At 41.5% G+C, this 6,060-nt stretch overlaps 1 long non-coding RNA gene across 1 annotated transcript; it reads left to right on the top strand.

The window, feature by feature from the left end:
* The first annotated feature begins 1,848 nt into the window (after positions 1 to 1,848).
* LOC136992852 (uncharacterized) lies at positions 1,849 to 6,029 on the top strand. Its single transcript, XR_010885294.1, has 3 exons — positions 1,849 to 3,515; positions 4,054 to 4,170; positions 5,399 to 6,029. It is a non-coding gene; the product is annotated as an uncharacterized lncRNA (long non-coding RNA).
* The last annotated feature ends 31 nt before the right edge of the window (positions 6,030 to 6,060 follow it).

The following is a 6,060-nucleotide window of genomic DNA, read 5'->3' as shown; positions in this document are numbered from 1 at the left end:
CCTCGCCCTCTCATTGGGCCACCTGCGGGCGCCCAGCCCATCAGCATCCTCGGGGCGCGCAGGCGCGCTGCGGCACCGCGGCGACGCCACAGACTCCCCCGCTCACAATGCCGCGCGGCAGCGCCCCCCCCACCCCGCTCGCCGCCCGCTCCCGGGATGCACCGGGGGGGCACCGCGCCCTGAGTGGCGTCACCGCGCACACGTCACGCTCGGAGCGCGTGACGCCACTTCCGGCAGCGTGAGCCGAGGGGGCGGTGGCTTCCCCCGAGACGGCAGGTTCGTGAACTGAACTCTGTTAAGAGGAACTGTGCGCAGCGCGTACGCTGCCACGAAATAACGGTGCACCGCGACGAAGAAAGCCGCTGGCAACGGCGGCCGGAAAAGGGTAAACAGGGGGATGCGCTGGCTGAGCAGCCGCTTCCGCCTTTGTGAAGCGCGGCCCCGCTGTCATCACGGCGTGAGCTGGATTACTTCAGGTTTCAGAGGCCGAAGGGCAGCAGGCGCTGCAGAGACCAGCGAGGCCGTGCGGAGCAGCGGGGAGGCTCCTGCCCCAAGTCGCGCATCAGAGGTTAATGCTGAAGCAGGTCTGCACTCTGAAGAGATCGATAAAGCATTGCAGAGTTCGGGACTGCACTTCTGCCATCTGTTAACGGTGCCGAGTTGGTTATATGCTACTAACGTTTCGGAGCTAACAGCAATGAAAGCTTTGGGGGAAAAATGTCAAGAAAATATGGTTTGGGTAACCCTGAAACGCCTTGCAGGACTGAAATACATATTTCTAATCTTCTCTAAAAACACTAGATGGCGCGAGAAAACACGAGCTAGCACTAGCGAATTCAGTCCAGGCCCTGCGAGACGACGACGGTGGTGATACAGCAGCTCCCGCTGACGTCTGCCGTCGCTCACGCCAGCAGCCGCCTCTGGACGCTTTCAGTCGCGTCAAGAGAACTTCAGGGTCTGACACTCCCCTCCCCCGCCAAATGTTTTCAGTGTAACAATATTACAAACTAATGGTTAGACTACATTTTATTTCTTACATCTCTTTTTATCTCAAGGAGCTGTGAACTTACTAGTGAGACAGCAGCTTCAAGATAGATACAGCATGGACTGGCTGTTCCCTGCCATCCAGAAGTCTGAATATAGTATTTAAGGGCTTATGTTAACCTACATTTACACTCTTTTAAAGAAAAAGCAGCTATAATTTATTACAGTATTCTACTTTATACCTGAAACCATGTTAATCTACTCTTTGAAAATCATTTGCATTTAAAAAAAAAATAACAAAATCCCAAAATATTAAAAGATAAGCAAAATCTAGGTTAGGAATAAGGTTATTCGCTGTGATTATACCTGCATACCTCCTCCTTTTATGTGTCCGTATTTTGTAACTGATGTAAGATTTCTAAATAAGAACATTCAAGTAAACTTTTAAAATAAGGCCATTTTTAATTTAATGATCTATTGAAAATTTACACAAGAAACATTTTTAGACATTTTAGAAAAGCACTGAAATCTTTTTCATCCCATAGGAATTCTCTTTACTGGTTCCTCCAGTAAGAAACTGCAGTGTCCTTGCAAAACACAAGGAAAGGGTAGCAAATCTTGAAGCCAAACAGCTGCAGAGTGGTGGCACAGTCCCTAACTGTACTAACCTAAAACACTGAATGCCCTCTGTGAAAGGAAGTGTTTGAAAGAGTGGCTAATGTTGCCTACCTCCAGAGAATTAGGTCGACTCCCAGATAAGGCTGGATACATACCGAAGTCGGATGTTAGGAAAGTCCAGAATGACCAACTCTTGAAAAGATTGGTGCAGGGAGAAACAATGCGCATCATGGAAACCTTTTTCCAGGATCCTTCCCACGCAGCCAGTCTTCTGCTACTTCTGATACTGTGTTGCTAATTTGCAGAACTTCATTAAGAATCTTGCAACATTCAATATTTTACTTTAAGCCTCAGCTGATGGAGACCAATGATCACAGGAAGACTTCAGCTTCCATTTAAAAAGGAGCATGGTTCTTCCCCTCACATCTCTGAGAAGTGTTCATTGTACTAAAAAGCAGAAAAGGAACAATCTGAGATATCAGAGTCATCAGAATTTCTCCCCAACACAGCTTCATTTAGGACCAAAACTAGAAGCAGAGTCTCCTGAACACCGTCGAAAAATTTCTTTGGGTCTGACGGGCAGCCTTTACTGGACAGTCTGGACAGCACCCAGAATATGATGCCCATTGTTATTTATGAACAGACACTTGAATTTTGCATTTACTCAGCTTAAAATTGCTGCTGCATTACAAAAGAAAGCAGTGTATATTTATCTTTCCTGGGACTAGGAGTTAGAAACTCCCTTGCAGGAGCAAAGGGCTGAGCTCCAACCACCTGTTTTAGCTGAGAAGCACAACCGAGATCCAACGGCATGACATGGAGGAGCTGACACAGCAGCAGCTACCAGCTCAAAAGCTGTTCACTTCTGAGAACTGGAGACAGCTGGAGGACATACTGTCAATTTTGATGAGCTTTGGTGAAAAGAGATTCCAATATTACATCTGACATTAGGATCCAAAGTATTACCCAAAGCAGCCTCCCTTACATGCAGAAGTGACAGTAAAAGGGCTTGGCTCAGCGTTAGTTACATAGAACACTAATGAGAATTTTGTACTTTTAGATCTTGTTCAGGGCTAATTTGGACAAAAGGCAAGGGAACAAATTCTTATTTTGCTGAATGACCTTATGGCAGGATCTTCTGAGTGGCACTTGTCTCCCTTCTTCTGCGGTGGTTTACTTACTGAGGGAACTCAAAGAGAGGCAGGGTAAAAGAAACAAACAAAACCTTCATATAGCCTCTATTTGTATTATTTTAAAATGTTCCCAGTTCTTTGTAGAGAAATGCTACAGTGATTAAGTAGGACATTTTTAAAAAAGAAATCTGAATGTTAGCTAACTTTTATTTTGCATTACAGTATACAACACTCTAAATTGAACCTAAAATTCAAGTTGTGTAAGTCATAATAAAGTATTTTGAGGACATAAACATTCTGAATGGAGATACTCACCTGTACATACTTCTCAGTTTCAAGACTTCAGCCCAGCTTATTTTGTGAAAATTTTTCCTTAATTCTTTGTATTTATTTCTCAGTGGGCATTCTTCCTAAAATAGTGGGTTCAAAATTGAAATAAAACAGTCAAAATATTGTTCATCACTTCAAACAGGCTGGATCTTCAGCAATGGTAAATTATGTAATTTGTTCACTCCGCTAGAGTTATAATGCATTTAAACACCCTTCCTCTGTGTATGTTGTCAACATTTTCAAGGCTCTAGCATCACTACTAGAAGCTAAATAAGATTTTTCTCCTAAAAAAAATTTTTCACTTACAACTCTCAGATATGACCTAATTAAACAACAGAGTTAATGGGCTAGATAGTCTGATCTCTTACTTTTCAAATACGTAAGCAGAAGCATCCTACTTGTACCAAGATGAATATCTCTGCAAGGACCTCCTCCTAGGCGGCCAAAAAGGTAACAAAGCTAACGTCTACTCAGCTAGGGGGGCTTTTTTTCTGCAAAAACAGGGCAGCTTGAAGTGTAAAAGTCCTCCAGCGCTTTCACCTGGCCCCTACAAAACCAGCCCTTCAGTTGCTTCCTGCCTGACTCCATTCTCTACCCTGACAGTGCAAATAATCTGACCAAAAAGGTTTACCCTTTTCCAAAGCATCCCCTTTTAAAGAACTTCAACTTGCAAAATTTGTCCTCCCTCAAAATGTTTTTATGACCCTTCTTTGATCTTTTGTCCTTGTCTTGCATATTCACAGAATATTTAAACATTAGCAAGCCTTTCTACAGACAGAAGTATATGAGAGTTTCTACTGTAAATAGAGAAATACAGTAGAAGGCAGGTTACTGGTAAAAGGGCTTTTCATTGCTTCCTAAAAGAAAAAATTGCCACCCTTAAACAAAGGCTCTGACAGTGCCCAGCTGTGTGCCCCCTCCTTTCTGCTAAAGGTTGCACACCTCCTAACAAAAGTGGCTACAAAAAAAATGCCTGTTCCTCTTCCAGCCACCTGAGATCACAGTCTGCTCTATTAGCAGCAGCTGCTTGTTATGGTGGATTTTCACTAATACACCAGGAAGTGAACTGAAGCAGCCGAGATACAGACCTCGACAAGAGGCCGCTGTAAGTAAACACCCAACGCTGACTAGTAGCAATCCTGCTCATACATATTTGCATTTAAAATATTGACAATATATAACTAAAATGCATGTTCTTCCTCAGAAAAATGTTAATTGAAACTTACCTTTAGAGACGCTTAACCATCAGAAGTCCTTGCTGTATCTTTTAACAAAAAACTTGGTTCATATTACAGATCATTAGTTAAAAGCAAAGGGATCAAGATTTTGTTATTGTCCAGTTATGGAAGTCTCTGATCATTTTACCATCTTTGTTTTCCTTTCCTCTAAAAGTGACAAAGAAATGATACCTACTTTCTGTATAACATTAGGGCTGTTTAGACAACCCAGAGGAGTTTTGTTTTGTGCTTTACTTCGCAAACTCTCATAGCTACACTAGTGTGAGGGTCTCCTCTGTAGACCCCAGTATAACCTCAGTATAGCGTCCTTACAATGTACAGATGTAAAATTTGAAATGTTTGTCATCTGCAGCAGCGTAAATTTCACATTACGCTGTGGCTTATGTTGGAGTTTATTCATGTCAGAGATAATTATAGATATAGCTGAACTAGACCAGAAATTGTTCATACAGCTACTAAATGCTAATCGCTTTCACAGCACAATTTCATATAATGCTACATCCCAGATCCCTTTACATTAAGCACCTGTGCACTCAGGCACACATCATCTCACTACTTTGCAAATGCAGGCATAAAGAAGGAAACTTGACAGTATAGTAAACTTGATGGTATACCAATACTGTTGTACAGAGCAATAACTGACAAATACTTTAGCAAATAACATGGCAAGAGGAATTTACTCAGACACAAAATAAAACAAATAGGACAGGAATTTGTCTAGGACAACCTGTTAATAGTCTGATCAGATCATCATCTGCAGATACTGATTCATAAAGAGTTCAAAGGAGTGCAAGAAATTAAACACCAACACCATACCTAGATCATCTGTTCCTTAGAAATAATCTCATTGAAAAACTGATCTGCTCAAGCTTTAATTTACAGACTAAGAGGACTGCACTGTGAAATTACATGGTTACAAACAATATATGAGTTTTCCTTCTTTTGATAGTCTTTTTTAAAAATCTGACATTGTTTCCTTCTAATAGCCCCGCTAAAAATAAATAAAATACCCTCTTAGGGGTTCTTGGGAGGAAAAAGATGGGGGAGAAGAACGAACAGAGCTCATATGCATATGCACATTTTTATCACATGCAGATTTGAGAAAAAAGAAGCTCAGAAAGGATGATCATGATCTGAAGACAAAATTCAGACTAGAATAAGTAAGAAGGATACCGAATCATTCAAGTGCAATGCAAGTTTAAGAAGGCACCTGACAACGAGGAGACAACTCGGATTCAAGGAAATGTCTATTCCCTGTATGGAATAAGTGAAAAATAGCAATAGTCAGTGCTGTGTACAAAATTAAAAGACTTAGTAAACATGTAAAAAGTAAAGCAGAGTTTTTAAAAGAAAAATTCAAAAGGTATTCCACTTCCAACATTTTAACCCTGGAACAACAGTAGATACATGATTACTTCAAATCAAGCCAAGTTTTGGACCTGGACCAAGACTCTGTTCTCCTTCCTAACCATAACTACGGAGGCACGGAGCAACAGCTTGTTTTGTTTGTAAGGCAACAATTACAGGAAATAGATTGAAATTGATTCTCAGAGAAAAGCTATACAACAGCAGCAAAACATTGACCTGAGTTAGTGGGGGGGGGGGGGGAAGGTTATATCTCTGGCTTGACTTTCTAAGATCTTATGAACAACTTCATTTTTAGACTGTAACATTCAATTTAACTTTTGCCGCTCACAGATACATGTTTAATTCTTACACAGACAACAGTATTTTCACATATTGAGGCTGACATCATG

The sequence above is a fragment of the Apteryx mantelli genome, chromosome 10 (assembly GCF_036417845.1).
Source record: "Apteryx mantelli isolate bAptMan1 chromosome 10, bAptMan1.hap1, whole genome shotgun sequence".
Lineage (NCBI taxonomy): Eukaryota > Metazoa > Chordata > Aves > Apterygiformes > Apterygidae > Apteryx > Apteryx mantelli.
Note: the sequence above shows the minus strand (reverse complement) of the source record. Positions and strands in the feature narration are given on the sequence as shown.